Source organism: Triticum dicoccoides, chromosome 2A (genome assembly GCF_002162155.2).
Source record: "Triticum dicoccoides isolate Atlit2015 ecotype Zavitan chromosome 2A, WEW_v2.0, whole genome shotgun sequence".
In the NCBI taxonomy this organism is placed as follows: domain Eukaryota; kingdom Viridiplantae; phylum Streptophyta; class Magnoliopsida; order Poales; family Poaceae; genus Triticum; species Triticum dicoccoides.
In genome coordinates this window covers 86,028,831-86,043,938 of record NC_041382.1, presented here as the reverse complement: position 1 = coordinate 86,043,938, position 15,108 = coordinate 86,028,831, and the positions used below count along the sequence as shown (strand labels likewise).

At 43.8% G+C, this 15,108-nt stretch overlaps 1 pseudogene; it reads right to left on the bottom strand.

The window, feature by feature from the left end:
• Positions 1-11,341: 11,341 nt before the first annotated feature.
• Positions 11,342-14,906, bottom strand: LOC119353477 (annotated as a pseudogene).
• Between the last annotated feature and the right edge of the window lie 202 nt (positions 14,907-15,108).

Sequence of the window (15,108 nt, the reverse complement as noted above, 5' to 3'; positions counted from 1 at the left end):
TTCTTGGATTGATCCATATTGAACTTCTTCAATATCTTATCAAGGTATGTGCTTTGTGAAAGACCTATGAGGCGTCTCGATCTATCTCTATAGATTTTGATGCCTAATATATAAGCAGCTTCTCCAAGGTCCTTCATTGAAAAACTTTTATTCAAGTAGGCCTTGATGCTGTCCAAGAGTTATATATCATTTCCCATCAAAAGTATGTCATCTACATATAATATGAGAAATGCTACAGAGCTCCCACTCACTTTCTTGTAAACGCAGGCTTCTCCATAAGTCTGTGTAAACCCAAACGCTTTGATCATCTCATCAAAGCGAATGTTCCAACTCCGAGATGCTTGCACCAGCCCATAAATCGAGCGTTGGAGCTTGCACACTTTGTCAGCATTCTTAGGATCGACAAAACCTTCCGGCTGCATCATATACAATTCTTCCTTAAGGAAACCATTAAGGAATGCTGTTTTGACGTCCATTTGCCATATTTCGTAATCATAGAATGCGGCAATTGCTAACATGATTCGGACGGACTTCAGCTTCGCTACCGGTGAGAAGGTCTCATCGTAGTCAACCCCTTGAACTTGTCGATAACCCTTAGCGACAAGCCGAGCTTTATAGATGGTCACATTACCATCCGCGTCTGTCTTCCTCTTAAAGATCCATTTATTTTCTATGGCTCGCCGCTCAACGGGCAAGTCAGTCAAAGTCCATACTTTGTTTTCATACATGGATCCTATCTCGGATTTCATGGCTTCTAGCCATTTGTCGAAATCCGGGCCCGCCATCGCTTCTTCATAGTTTGAAGGTTCACCGTTGTCTAACAGCATGATTTCCAAGATAGGGTTGCCGTACCACTCTGGTGCGGAACGTGTCCTTGTGGACCTTCGAATTTCAGTAGGGGCTTGATCAGAAGTATCTTGATCATTTTCATTAACTTCCTCTCTAGTCGGTGCAGGCACCTCAGGAACATTTTCTTGAGTTGCGCCATTTTCCGGTTCAAGAGGTAATACTTCATCAAGCTCTACTTTCCTCCCACTTACTTCTTTCGAGAGAAACTCTTTCTCCAGAAAGGACCCATTCTTGGCAACAAAGATCTTGCCTTCGGATCTGAGGTAGAAGGTGTACCCAATAGTTTCTTTTGGGTATCCTATGAAGACGCATTTTTCCGACTTGGGTTCGAGCTTTTCAGGTTGAAGTTTCTTGACATAAGCATCGCATCCCCAAACTTTTAGAAACGACAGCTTAGGTTTCTTCCCAAACCATAATTCATACGGTGTCGTCTCAACGGAGCCCTATTTAAAGTGAATGCGGCAGTCTCTAAAGCATAGCCCCAAAAGGAAAGCGGTAAATCGGTAAGAGACATCATAGATCGCACCATATCTAACAGAGTGCGATTACGATGTTCGGACACACCATTACGCTGAGGTGTTCCAGGCGGCGTGAGTTGTGAAACTATTCCACATTTTCTTAAGTGTGCCCCAAACTCGTGACTCAAGTATTCTCCTCCACGATCTGATCGTAGAAACTTGATTTTCCTGTCACGTTGATTTTCAACCTCACTCTGAAATTCCTTGAACTTTTCAAAGGTTTCAGACTTGTGTTTCATTAAGTAGATATACCCATACCTACTTAAATCATCAGTGAGAGTGAGAACATAACGATAGCCATCGCGAGCCTCAACACTCATCGGACCGCACACATCAGTATGTATGATTTCCAATAAGTCGGTTGCTCGCTCCATTGTTCCTGAGAACGGAGTCTTGGTCATTTTACCCATAAGGCATGGTTCGCACGTGTCAAATGATTCATAATCAAGAGACTCTAAAAGTCCATCAGCATGGAGCTTCTTCATGCGTTTGACACCTATGTGACCAAGGCGGCAGTGCCACAAGTATGTGGGACTATCATTATCAACCTTACTTCTTTTGGTACTCACATTATGAACATGTGTAGCATCACGTTCGAGATTCATAAAGAATAAACCATTCACCATAGGAGCATGACCATAAAACATATCTCTCATAAAAATGGAACAACCATTATTCTCAGATTTAAAAGAGTAGCCATCTCGAATTAAACGAGATCCCGATACAATGTTCATGCTCAAAGCTGGCACTAAATAACAATTATTAAGGTTTAAAACTAATCCCGAAGGGAGATGCAGAGGTAGCGTGCCGACGGCGATCACATTGACCTTGGAACCATTCCCGACGCGCATCGTCACCTCGTCCTTTGCCAGTTTCCGCTTATTCCGCAGCCCCTGCTTTGAGTTACAAATGTGAGCAACTGCACCGGTATCAAAACCCAGGAGCCACTACGGGCACTAGTAAGGTACACATCAATTACATGTATATCACATATACCTTTCGTTTTGCCGGCCTTCTTATCCGCTAAGTACTTAGGGCAGTTCCGCTTCCAGTGACCGCTTCCCTTGCAATAAAAGCACTCAGTCTCGGGCTTGGGTCCATTCTTTGGCTTCTTCCTGGCAGCTTGCTTGCCGGGCGCGGCAACCTCCTTGCCGTCCTTCTTGAAGTTCTTTTTACCCTTGCCTTTCTTGAACTTAGTGGTTTTATTGACCATCAACACTTGATGTTCCTTCCTGACTTCTACCTCTGCTGATTTCAGCATAGCAAATACTTCAGGAATGGTCTTTTCCATCCCCTGCATATTGAAGTTCATCACAAAGCTCTTGTAGCTTGGTGGAAGCGACTGGAGGATTCTGTCAATGACCGCATCATCCGGGAGATTAACTCCCAGCTGAGTCAAGCGGTTATGCAACCCAGACATAGTGAGTATGTGCTCACTGACAGAACTGTTTTCCTCCATCTTACAGCTGAAGAATTTGTCGGAGACTTCATATCTCTCGACCCGGGCATGATCTTGGAAAACCATTTTCAGCTCTTCGAACATCTCATATGCTCCATGTCTCTCAAAACGCTTTTGGAGCCCCGGCTCTAGGCTGTAAAGCATGCCGCATTGAATGAGGGAGTAGTCATCGAAACGTGCCTGCCAAGCGTTCATAACATCTTGTTCTGCAGGGAGAACGGGTGCGTCACCAAGCGGTGCTTGTAGGACATAATCTTTCTTGGCAGCTATGAGGATGATCCTCAGGTTCCGGACCCAGTCCGTATAGTTGCTGCCATCGTCTTTCAGCTTAGTTTTCTCTAGGAACGCGTTGAAGTTGAGGACTACGTTGGCCATTTGATCTACAAGACATATTGCAAAGATTTTAGACTAAGTTCATGATAATTAAGTTCAACTAATCAAATTATTAGTGAACTCCCACTTAGATTAGACATCCCTCTAGTCATCTAAGTATTACATGATCCGAGTTAAACTAGACCGTGTCCGATCATCACGTGAGACGGACTAGTCAACATCGGTGAACATCTTCATGTTGATCGTATCTTCTATACGACTCATGCTCGACCTTTCGGTCTTCTGTGTTCCGAGGCCATGTCTTTACATGCTAGGCTCGTCAAGTCAACCTAAGTGTTTGCATGTGTAAATCTGTCTTACACCCGTTGTATGTGAACGTCTGAATAAAACACCCGATCATCACGTGGTGTTTTGAAACAGCGAACTGTCGCAACGGTGCACAGTTAGGGGGAACACTTCTTGAAATTATTTTGAGGGATCATCTTATTTACTACCGTCGTTCTAAGTAAACAAGATGCAAAACATGATAAACATCACATGCAATCAAATAATAGACGTGACATGATATGGCCAATATCACATAGCTCCTTTGATCTCCATCTTGGGGCTCCATGATCATCTTGTCACCGGCTTGACACCATGATCTCCATCATCATGATCTCCATCATCGTGTCTCCATGAAGTTGCTCGCCAACTATTACTTCTACTACTATGGCTAACGCGTTTAGCAATAAAGTAAAGTAATTTACATGGCGTTTCTTGATGACACGCAGGTCATATAAAAGAATAAAGACAACTCCTATGGCTCCTGCCGGTTGTCATACTCATCGACATGCAAGTCGTGATTCCTATTACAATAGCATGAACATCTCATACATCACATATAGATCATTCATCATTCATCACAACTTTGGCCATATCATATCACAAACCACTTGCTGCAAAAACAAGTTAGACGTCCTCTAATTGTTGTTGCAAGTTTTACGTGGCTGAATTAGGGTTCTAGCAAGAACGTCTTCTTACCTACGTTAAAACCACAACGTGATTTGTCAACTTCTATTTACCCTTCATAAGGACCCTGTTCATCGATTCCGCTCCAACTAAAGTAGGAGAGACAGACACCCGCCAGCCACCTTATGCAACTAGTGCATGTTAGTCGGTGGAACCGGTCTCACGTAAGCGTACGTGTAAGGTTGGTCCGGGCCGCTTCATCCCACAATACCGCTGAAGCAAGAAAGGACTAGTAACGGCAAGAAAGTTGACAAATCTACGCCCACAACAAATTGTGTTCTACTCGCGCAAGAAGAACTACGCATAGACCTAGCTCATGATGCCACTGTTGGGGAACGTTGCAGAAAACAAAAATTTTCCTACTCGTTTCACCAAGATCATCTAGGAGTTCATCTAGCAACGAGTGATTAGATGCATCTACATACCTTTGTAGATCGCGAGCGGAAGCGTTCAAAAGAACGATGATGATGTAGTCGTACTCGACGTGATCCAAATCACCGATGACCAGCGCCGAACGGACGGCACCTCCGCGTTCAACACACGTACGGGACAGGAGACGTCTCCTCCTTCTTGATCCAGCAAGGGGGGAGGAGAGGTTGATGAAGATCCAGCAGCACGACGGCGTGGTGGTGGATGCAGGGCGTCACAGCAGCAGGGCTTCGCCGAGACTACGAGGGAGAGACGTAACGGGGGGAGATGGAGGCGCCAGGGGCTGGTGTGTTAGGTCCCTCCTCTCCCCCACTATATATAGGGGTGCCAAGGGGGGGTGGTGCGCAGCCTAGGAGATCCAATCTCCTATGGCCGGCGGCCAAGGGGAGGTTTCCCTCCCCCCCAAGGCACCTAGGGGTGCCTTCCACCACTAGGACTCCTCCTAGGGGGAAACCCTAGGCGCATGGGCCTATAGGGGCTGGTGCCCTTGGCCCATCTAGGCCAAGGCGCACCCCCTACAGCCCATGTGGCCCCCCCGGGACAGGTGGCCCCACCCGGTGGACCCTCGGGACCCTTCCGGTGGTCCCGGTACAATACCGATAACCCCGAAACTTGTCCCATGCCCGAAATAGAACTTCCTATATATAATTCTTTACCTCCGGACCATTCCGGAACTCCTCGTGACGTCCGGGATCTCATCCGGGACTCCGAACAACATTCGGGTTTCTGCATATACATATCTTCATAACCCTAGCGTCACCGAACCTTAAGTGTGTAGACCCTACGGGTTCGGGAGACAAGCAGACATGACCGAGACGACTCTCCGGTCAATAACCAACAGAGGGATCTGGATACCCATGTTGGCTCCCACATGCTCCACGATGATCTCATCGGATGAACCACGATGTCGAGTATTCAATCAATCCCGTACGCTATTCCCTTTGTCTATCGATATGTTACTTGCCCGAGATTCGATCGTCGGTATCCCAATACCTCGTTCAATCTCGTTACCGGCAAGTCACTTTACTCGTACCGTAATGCATGATCCCGTGACCAGACACTTGGTCACTCTGAGCTCATTATGATGATGCATTACCGAGTGGGCCCAGTGATACCTCTCCGTCATACGGAGTGACAAATCCCAATCTTGATCCATGTCACCCAACAGACACTTTCGGAGATGCCCGTAGTCTACCTTTATAGTCACCCAGTTACGTTGTGACGTTTGGCATACCCATAGCACTCCTACGGTATCCGGGAGTTACACGATCTCATGGTCTAAGGAAAAGATACTTGACATTGGAAAACTCTAGCAAACGAACTATACGATCTTGTGCTATGTTTAGGATTGGGTCTTGTCCATCACATCATTCTCCCAATGATGTGATCTCGTTATCAATGACATCCAGTGTCCATAGTCAGGAAACCATGACTATCTGTTGATCAACGAGCTAGTCAACTAGAGGCTCACTAGGGACATGTTGGTGTCTGTTATTCACACATGTATTACGATTTCCGGATAACACAATTATAGCATGAATAAAGACAATTATCATGAACAAGGAAATATAATAATAATGCTTTTATTATTGCCTCTAGGGCATATTTCCAACAGCTAATGATATGCAAAGCCACCAGCTTGGGGATGCTATGTTTGATGAAGATGATATTTTTTGTCCCCCAAGTTTTGATGAGCAAATTTATTTTGATGATAGCATGCCTCCTATTTATGATGATTATATTGATGAAAGTGGGTTTGGAAGAGTGTCAACTTTAGAAAGTAATGATCCCACTATTTTGGAGGGTGTTGAATCTTATTGTGATAATTATGAAAGTGGGTTTGGAGAGGTCACGACTTTAGTTAATGTTAATCCCACTATTTTGGAAGAGTGTCAACTTTGCATACATGTGGATCGTGTTAAGAATATGTTTTGTGATAGCTATATTGTTGAATTTGCTTATGATCCTACATGTAATTATTATAGGGAGGAACATATGCTTGTAGGAATTGCAATAATATCAAGTTTCCTCTCTATATGTTGAAAATCATGAAGATTTGCTTGTTTTACCTTCCTATGCAAGTTGATTCTTGTTCCCACAAGTTGTTTGCTCACAAAATCCCTATGCATAGGAAGTGGGTTAGACTTAAATGTGCTAGTCATATTCTTCATGATGCTCTCTTTATGTTACAATTCTTATCTTTTATGTGAGCATCATTGAAATCATCATGCCTAGCTAGGGGCGTTAAACGATAGCGCTTGTTGGGAGGCAACCCAATTTTATTTTTGTTCCTTGCTTTTTGCTCCTGTTTAGTAATAAATAATTCATCTAGCCTCTGTTTAGATGTGGTTTTATGTTTTAATTAGTGTTTGTGCCAAGTAGAACCTTTGGGAAGACTTGGGTGAAGTCTTTGCGATCTTGCTGTAAAAATAGAAACTTTTGCGCTCACAAGATTAGCTGACATTTTTTACTGGAGAGTACGGTTAGGTTGATTCTTTTTGCAGATGATTAATAGAAAAATTCCTCAGGTCCACCAATTTATTTTAGAATTTTTGGAGTGACAGAAGTATACAAAACCTCCAGATTGCTACAGACTGTTCTGTTTTTGACAGATTTTGTTTTCATTGTGTTGTTTGCTTATTTTGATGAATCTATGAGTAGTATCGGAGGGTATGAACCATACAGAAGTTGGAATATAGTAGATATTACACCAATATGAATTTATAATGAGTTCACAACAGTACCTAAGTGGTGATTTATTTTCTTATACTAACGGGGCTTACGAGTTTTCTGTTAAGTTTTGTGTTGTGAAGTTTTCAAGTTTTGGGTAAAGATTCGATGGACTATGGAATAAGGAGTGGCAAGAGCCTAAGTTTGGGGATGCCCAAGGCACCCCAAGGTAATATTCAAGGACAACCAAGAGCCTAAGCTTGGGGATGCCCCGGATGGCATCCCCTCTTTCGTCTTCATTCATCGGTAACTTTATTTGGAGCTATTTTTTTATTCACTACATGATATGTGTTTTGCTTGGAGCGTCATTTTATTTTCTTTTGTTTTTCTTGCTGTTTGAATAAAATACCAAGATCTGAAATTCTTAAATATTAGAGAGTATTCACATAGTTACATAATTATTTAACTACCCATTGTGCTTCGCTTATATCTTTCGGAGTAGTTTGTCATTTGCTCTAGTGCTTCACTTTTATCCTTTTACAGCACGGCGGTGGTTTTATTTTGAAGAAATAGATGAACTCTCGTGCTTCAATTATATTATTTTGAGAGTCTTTAGAACAACATGGTAGTTTGTTTTGGTTATGAAACTAGTCCTAATATGATAGGCATCCAAGATGGGTATAATAAAAACTTTCATATAAACTGCATTGAATACTATGAGAAGTTTGATACTTGATGATTGTTTTGAGATATGAAGATGGTGATATTAGAGTCATGCTAGTTGAGTAGTTTGAATTTGAGATATACTTGTGTTAAAGTTTGTGATCCCGTAGCATGCACGTATGGTGAACCGTTATGTGATGAAGTCGGAGCATGATTTATTTATTGATTGTCTTCCTTATGAGTGGCGGTCGGGGACGAGCGATGGTCTTTTCCTACCAATCTATCCCCCTAGGAGCATGCGCGTAGTACTTCGTTTCGATAACTAATGGATTTTTGCAATAAGTATGTGAGTTCTTTATGACTAATATTGAGTCCATGGATTATACGCACTCTCACCCTTCCACCGTTGCTAGCCTCTCTAGTACCGTGCAACTTTCGTAGGTACCATAAACCTACCTATTATGGCTTTTACTATGGACTCTTGAATAGATCGATCGGAAAGGATAACTTTGAGGTGGTTTCGTACCCTACAATAATCTCTTCGTTTGTTCTCCGCTATTAGTGACTTTGGAGTGACTCTTTGTTGCATATTGAGGGATAGTTATATGATCTAATTATGTTATTATTGTTGAGAGAACTTGCACTAGTGAAAGTATGAACCCTAGGCCTTGTTTCCTAGCATTGCAATACCGTTTACGCTCACTTTTATCATTAGTTACCTTACTGTTTTTATATTTTCAGATTACAAAAACATATATCTACCATCCATATTGCACTTGTATCATCATCTCTTCACCGAACTAGTGCACCTATACAATTTACCATTGTATTGGGTGTGTTGGGGACATAAGAGACTCTTTGTTATTTGGTTGCAGGGTTGCTTGAGAGAGACCATCTTCATCCTACGCCTTCCATGGATTGATAAACCTTAGGTCATCCATTTAAGGGAAATTTGCTACTGTCCTACAAACCTCTGCACTTGGAGGTCCAACAACGTCTACAAGAAGAAGGTTGTGTAGTAGACATCAAAGGTTTCCTAACCATAGACATGAGTTGTCATTTGACAACGGGATCACATCATTAGGAGAATGATGTGATGGACAAGACCCACCCGTTAGCTTAGCATAATGATCGTTCAGTTTATTGTTATTGCTTTCTTCATGTCAAATACATATTCCTTCTACTATGAGATTATGCAACTCCTGGATACCGGAGGAATACCTTGTGTGCTATCAAACGTCAAAACATAACTGGGTGATCATAAAGATGCTCTGCATGTATCTCCGAAGGTGTTTGTTGAGTTGGCATAGATCGAGATTAGGATTTGTCACTCCGAGTATCAGAGAGGTATTTGTGGGACCTCTCGGTAATACACATCATAAGAAGCCTTGCAAGAAAAGTGACTAATGAGTTAGTTACATGATGATGTATTACGGAACGAGTAAAGAGACTTGCCGGTAACGAGATTGAACTAGGTACAAAGATACCGACGATCGAATCTCGGGCAAGTAACATACTGATGGACAAAGGGAATTACATATGTTGTCATCATAGTTCGACCGATAAAGATCTTTGTAGAATATGTAGGAGCCAATATGGGCATCCATGTTCCGCTATTGGTTATTGACCGGAGAGGTGTCTCAGTTATGTCTACATAGTTCTCGAACCCGTAGGGTCCGCACGCTTAACGTTCGTTGACGATATAGTGTTATATGATTTGGTGACCGACTGTTGTTCGGAGTCCAGGATGAGATCAAGGACGTGACGAGGAGTCTCAAAATGGTCGAGAGGCAAAGATTTATATATGAGACGATAGTATTCAGACACCGGAAGTGTTTCGGGGGTTACCGGGTACTTATCGGGTCACTGGAAGGGGTTCCGGGCACCCCTGGCAAAAGATATAGGCCTTATGGGCCAAGAGGGGAAACACACCAGCCTCAAGGGGCTGGTGCGCCCCCATATGGGCCGGCCTAAGGAGGAGAAGGAAAGGGGAGAAGGGAAAGGAAGGTGTGGACTAGGATTCCCACTTCCTTCCCTCTCCCCCTCTTTTCTTCCCTCTCCCCCTCTTTCCTTCCCCCTCCGACAAACATGGCAGGGGGGTGCGGCCAAGGGCAGGAGCCCAAGTAGGATTCAGCCCTACTTGGGGCGTCCCTTGGCCTCTCCCCTCTCCCTTCCACCTATATATATGAGGGGGGGCTAGCATACCCAAGACAATTGCCTAGCCGTGTGCGGCGCCCCCCTCCACCATTTACGCCTCCGGCCATATTTTCGTAGTGCTTAGGCGAAGCCCTGCGGAGATCACTTCACCATCACCGTCTCCACGCCATAGTGCTGACGGAACTCATCTACTACCTCGACGTCTTGCTGGATCAAGAAGGCGAGAGACGTCACCGAGCTGAACGTGTGCAGTACTCGGAGGTGTCATACGTTCGATACTTGATCGGTCAGAGCTATAATAAGTTCGACTACATCAACCGTGTTGTCAAACGCTTCCGCTTATGGTCCACGAGGGTACGTAGACACACTCTCCCCCTTGTTGCTATGCATCTCCATGGATAAATCATTGCGTGTGCATAGATTTTTTTTTGTTTTCCATGCAACGTTTACCAAGAACGGATGTGTCCTTTTTTGTAGTGAATGTAGATGAACTATGTATGATCAATGTAGTATGATGAGGAACTATATATGATCAACATCGTTGCAAGTTTCTCCCTTTTGTTAAATTTTACAGTTTTATATATAGAGTCTGATCTGCAACGCACGAATTCACCCTGCAAATTAGATCTGCAACAAACAGTAAACGCATTTTGCGGGTCAACATTATACGGGGTCTACTAGAAATGCTCTAAGCTTGTTTCCTTGTCTCGTTATCTTCATTCTGATGCAGGATTGATTGAGATCTCGGATGGACAAAATATCATCAAATTAGACGAATTAATAAACAACCCAGAAATGATACTGATGCTTATTTCTAGTCTACTGCTTAAAAATTCTCACAAGCATAAGATTAGAGATATTGATAGGAAGATGCATTCGTTTATATTGCCTTGTTTCCCAGCAATGGATAATCAAAAATTCAGGGAAATGTCACAATGCCGAGATGGAAAATGCGCTTATTAAATGAAGTCATTAATTCCTAGAACTCAGGACCTTTGTAGAATCCCGAATTGAAATGAAAAGGCTAGGTTAATACAAAAAAATGATTAAAAAACTGAAATCACATGAAATAAAAAATGGAGGGAAATTGCAAACCGATAAGTGTATTTCTTTACATGTTCTTTATTTATTGAACTTCGCCATTGTATGTGACCATATACATGTTTTTTTTACAAACATTAGTATATTATGAAGGAATAAAATAGAGGGAAATTGCAAACCGATAAATGCGTTTATTTACATGTTCTTTATTTAACAAATGTTGGTATGTTGGTATAGAAAAAAAGCTCAACAATATATTACAAATTTTCTTGGAACCAATGTGAAACCTTCTCCGTTCCTACCTTACATGCTTTTGTTCACAACAACAATATAAGATAAACGTCACCACCTCTTATTTGACACGACATATACATGCAAGCAAGTTACCACTTACGAGACCGGTTCATTATGAGAAGGCGCTCTACTACCTCTGTCATCGATGGTCTTTGATCCACATCAAGGTTAAGGCATTCCAAAGCGATCGCTGCCAAACTATCAAGAATCTCCAAATCTCCTTCGGCTACAATTTCCTTGTCAAACAACTCTGTCACTTTCTTCTCTTTCTTCCCAGCTTCAAGGAAACTGTTTACTAAGCTGCCGCCGTCAGAATGTGTAGCTTTCTGCCCACTAATAAGTTCCAGTATGACAACACCAAAACTGTAGACATCACTTTTCTCGGTTAGTAGGCCTGTTTGTAGATACACTGGATCGATATAACTCATGTCACCAATGACAGATCCGGTGTGTGTTTTGTCTCTCGCAATCAGCCTTGATATGCCAAAGTCTGATATCTTCGGCGCAAACTTATCATCCAAGAGTATATTTGCAGGTTTAACATCACCATGTATGATTTTGGCATTGGTTTTTGAGTGCATATAGACTAGAGCATCCGCTGATTCGACAGCAATACTTAAACGCACACCCAAGTTGAGCGCCACCTTCTTTTTGCCATGAAGAATGTCATCAAGGCTACCATTGGAGAGAAACTCATAGACCAACATCGGGATATCAACTTCTAGGCAACAACGTATGAGCCTAACGATGTTCTTGTGGATTACTCGAGATTGAATGATGACTTCGTTTGCAAACTGTTCATTCTCTAGCATAGTACCACTAATTGGCTTCTTTACCGCAACTTCTTCATTATCAAGAAAGCCCTTATAAACTTCGCCAAAGCCACCTTTTCCAATGAAATTGCTACTCTTCAAAATTGGCTTGAGCTCCTCCTTTTTGAAAAGTTTTATGAACTTTGCCTTCTCTAACGTAGGCCCGCCGTTCTTTTGATAAAACTCTCTTGTCTTTTGTTTCTCTTTGCGAAGAAGAATAAGGAATGATATAGCCGCAATGATAAAAATGCCACCTATTCCACCTATGTGGACACAAAACAAAATGATTTCACATCACTAAAACTTTGAATAATTTAATCTATCTGCATAGGAGAATATAAAAACTAATCAATTATTTTAATAATACACTTTGAATTTGTCACCACTATGGAAAAAACTACAGCAAATAGCTCACAAATGTTATCAAGGACGATGTAAACCATCATACTTTATGGGTGGGTAATAATAGGAGACTATATTAGACGGTTTGGTGTGAAGAACCACCTTTAATTAATATGTCGATAGCTGAGTAGAAGCCAAAGAAATTCACCCAGAACATCCGAGGATTCCTTGTAAGGGCCTTTTCAACTCAAAGGATTTTTATAGGAATTATGGAGCATATGAATCCCTTAGGAATTTTTCCTATGTTGGTCATCTGTGTTGTATGATTGAATCATATAGGAATGTTTACAAAGGATTGGTTCGTACTACATTTCACAGAAAAAAAATCATCCACTCAATTATCTTGGAAGAATCCCTTTGTACTTTATGTGATAGATTAATAAACCAAAATCATGTAGGATTCAAATGAACATGCCTATACTCACATTTTCCCCTTCTCAAGTTTTCATAATCATGTGAATCAAAGAGGCTTTGAAATCACAGAGTTTGTTTCCCCATCCACCTTTAGGGCTCATACTCCAATCTAACACCACATAAATCAAGATGGTCGTGTATCGTAATGATGCAGAGGCCAGAGGTTTCAACCTTCATTTCTTAAAAAATAGCCCGCATATAAGTCCCCATTGGCGATAGAGTAATGGGCTAATGGGACTCATTTAGATTAAATACTAAGTAACAACCCATAATAGAAAATGTGTACAAATTAAAAAAATTGAAAGTAGGAAAAAATTCTTAGCAAAAGCTAGATCGAGACATGTGTGCTGCTAAGGACAGAAAGACGGTTGTAATCGATTAATGTGGTGCGATGTTTTTGTGCTTACCCACAATCACCTGTGCTACCAGGGGGAATTTATCGGTGCAAGTTCCTTCTATACCGTCGCCTTTCATTCCGAGTTTGCATGGACAGTCATAGCCTTCCAGCCTGTTCTTGCAGATCCCATCACTCGAACAAGGGTACAACTCAGGATTCAGTTTTCGGAGCTTACACTCGTCGATGTCTGAAGACAAAACAAAAAAGGTTAAAGGTTTAAAATCTGGTTTTCGCAACACCAAGAAAAGTTTGAGATCTGGAGTAAAAAAGAGATACTGGTACGAATTAAGGCTTAGTACACCTTGGCATCCATTGGCGATGTAAGGGTTGCCATCGTAGTGTTCCAAGCACCTGCAGACATAGCCATGGGCAGCACCACCAGTCGCGTTGGCGCAATAGCTGTTGCCGCTGACGCAGGCGTAGTCCGGAGGTGGTTTCTGGCCTTTCCCCGGGCATGCACCGTTCCGGATGGAGAAGTCGAGCACGAAGGGGACGCCCCTCGGGTACCTCCTGGGCAGCACCTCGACGCCGTACAGGTCCGGCGTGGAGAAGCGGTACCAGTCGCTCTCCACCACCATGGCGTAGGTGCACGGGTTGGTCTGCCACATGGGGTTGTCCTCGATGGTGAACCACGTCCCGAAGTCGGTGAGCGGAGCCGCCTCCGGCAGCGCGGCCTGGCAGCAGCCCCGGCTGGAGCATGACCCATTTGTCGCCAGCTGCAGGAGCTTGGGCATGCCCATAAGGTCCGAGAGGCAGGCGAGCGAGAACTCATAGGTGGAGTTCCGGTACGCTGACCACAGGTAGCTCATGATCTTGGGTTCCACCCTCCAGCCCACGCCGACGAGGAGGTTGCGCGTCACCGACAGCAGGAACGGGCCCCTCTCGCCCAGCGCCAGGTTCTGGCACTTGGCGACGTAGTCGCCGCTGAGGTTGGCGGCGTTGCAGAGGGACGAAACGAGGCCATAAGCGCGCGCCTCGCCGTCGGCCGCCGATATGTCTATGAGCTCCAGGGCCGTGTTGCCATGGTCGGTCCTCCACACAGGATGGTGCCACCCCACCTTGTAGTATATCTCGGCTATGTGCTGGTTTACTCCGGCGTAGGCGAGGAAGGCGCGGTGGGGAGTGAAGGAGTCGTTGCAGGTGACCTAGAAGCCCTCGCGGAAGCAGCCGGGCTTGGTGCCGAACGGGAAGGGGATGAGAGTGTCGCCGCACCTGTCGGGGCAACCCGGAAGCGTGATCGGCTGCTTCTCATCTTGTTCTGCAGCAGCAGCAGCAGCCTGTAAGATCAAGGGAGTTGATGCTGCTGCTGCTGCTGCAAGGAGGACTAGGATTATCGGCAGTGGCTGGGAGTTGTGGGATTGCGAGCTTCGCGTGGTGGTCATGGCCGGTACGGTGTTGTATGCTGCCTGCGCTTGTGAAGCAAAAGCTCTATGCCACTCATGCAAATTACACCTAGGTCATTAAGCTCCGGCGGGTGGAGTAGATGGACTTCCACGTCGCGAATATATGCACGGGGGAAATTCCGTGCATACGGGCTATTAAGAGCATCTACAATCACGCGCCTCAAATCTGCCTCATCAGGCGGGCCGCCGGATCATTGACCGGTCACGAAATTTTGACTTAGACGGACGTGGCAAACGGGACTTAAACGCACGGGCT